We start from the raw sequence: 2311 nt of genomic DNA on the forward strand, positions 1-2311 counted from the left end.
GGGCCAGGCCACTGCTATAAAGGCCTTGCAAGGAGTTGTTTCTAAAGCACTGTCTTGATCTGCTCCTCCTTGAGACCCCAGTAGGGCAGGAGGTGCACAGGGTGTACATCAATGCATGTGTGCACACACAAACTCACACATGTGTGCACATACAGCCATGCACATACACACATGCACTCACATGTGCACACACACTTCAACACCAGTGTGTTTCCCTGCACTGAGGTATCTCTGCTAAAGCAAATTCTCCAGCCTTCTCCCCCGAGCAGAAATTGCCTAGAGACCAATAACCTGGCATGTGTGATTTCTCTTCCTAGAAGATAACATCCTCCAGGGACCTGAAGTGCTCAGATGAGAAGTCCCCTTCTTCAGAGAGACAAAGTATGTCCACATATGTCAGGATTTCAGTTTACCCAGCACTGGCCAGTGGCTGACTTCAGGTTCTAATAACACTCTCATCCTCATGAACGCCAGGGGCAACGAGTCAAAGCGAGCCTGGTGCCTCGCAGAGCCTGGCAGCAGACCAGACAAGATGTAAGTGACCTCTCGAATATCAGAAAAGGCCATGCGAGAGCTCACCCCTACTTTCCAGTGCCTTGTGAGTCTCAGATTTACCCCTCGTGCTATTATTTAAAGAAAACACGCACATGCTTAGGGTCATTTTCACTGGCTTCCAATCTTCTCAATGTGGGGAGTGCATAATGCGCGGCTCGTGCACTCAGCACACTCTCCACTTGGAAGCCAAGAACTGGGCCTGGCTTCTCCACCCACCAGCTGAGCCACTTTGGGCAAAACACTTAACCTCCTGAACCACATCCACAAAACGAACGTCACAACCCCGGCCTCACATTTGTCCTGAGGACAAAGTGATACTGTACACAAATGTGCCTCTCAAGCTTGATGTCCCTTCCAGCAACTGTCATTACGAGCCATAGACCGAACAGCACCGGAGCTGCTCTAACACCTCGCAGGCAGGAGGGACAAGGGCACTCCTGGGACTCCCGCTTTGTGCCTGGGGCTTACATCTTCCCTCCAGGTCTGCAAGCGAGAGCCAGCAAGCCCTTCCTGGAATCTGATTCTGCCACAAGTTTGCTGAGTGACTCCAGACAGGTGACCCACGCTTGATCTCAGTTTCTTTATCTTCTAAAAAATGTTTTTCATCCTACTTGCCTTTAGGGTCTGTGGTTGGAATTAAGGACTCGAGCCTAGGAAAGTGACGTGTGCATGGTGAGGTCTGTCATGGCTAAACGCTTGCTCCCCTCCCAGCCCACGCTGCCCTGGTTCAGGGTTGCCTGCCTAGACTCCCTGTCCAGACCACCCCTCCTCAGCCTCCCCAGCCCGACCCAGTCATCAGCTGGGCATGACAAAGCGACCCATCAAAGGTCGAAATGCTAGAACATCATTTCCCTACTCAAAAAATGCCAAGGGCCCCCACTTGCCCTCAAAAATGTGAACAAAGACCTCTCCTTGATATTAAAACCACATAGCATAGTGGGCAGAAGTAGGGGGCGTGCAGTCAGCCTTTCTGGTCTCAAATCCCAGCTCCATCACTTACCAGGTGTATGACTTTGGCCAAGGTCATTACCATCTCTGTGTCTTAGTTTTTTTTAATGTATAAAATGAAGATGCTGATGGTCACAATGATGATGAAGATAATAGCACTCACTTAATAGAACATTTCGTGCAGATTATATAAAGTGCTGAGATTGGTCTGGCACATTATAAATCCCCAGCTGGCATTAGTTATTCTCATTGTGACGGTTATCCAAAAATTCTCACTGTGATAGTTACCCAAAATCTTCCATCATATAGTTCCTAGTGCCAAAGACAAACCTGAGTCTGAAATAAAATATATGAAAGCTATGTATTCGTATAAAGTGTATAAATTGCGGCAGGGGACCCCATGTGCTGCCACCTTCGTTTCAGCAGGGGTTCAAAGGTGTTGCACAGGAGAGTCAGTTTTATAAAGTAAAAACAGGAAATACTGAGACAAGCTCCGACTGACAAGCGTTCTATTACGGTGGAATTTGAGAATGTGGGGAGACATCCTAATGGGCCTTCAGGGAGACTCAGCCACCCCTAAGCAGCTGCAAGGGGAAGGCAGCAGTTCCTCAGTTTCAAAACAGGAAGGATTATTCAACATAGGGGGCAAAGGGTTTCTGTGGCCGGCTGTTTCCTGGAGCCGTGGGGGTGACTGGGGCACTTTTGTGTGGTCAAACTGTCATAGTTGTCATGTAGAGGCCATCGCGACAGGCAGCTTCTCATTAGCCACAGCCATTGCCACCTCCTGGGCCCTCTGTCCCAGGACAGT

The sequence above is a fragment of the Eulemur rufifrons genome, chromosome 3 (assembly GCF_041146395.1).
Source record: "Eulemur rufifrons isolate Redbay chromosome 3, OSU_ERuf_1, whole genome shotgun sequence".
NCBI lineage: Eukaryota > Metazoa > Chordata > Mammalia > Primates > Lemuridae > Eulemur > Eulemur rufifrons.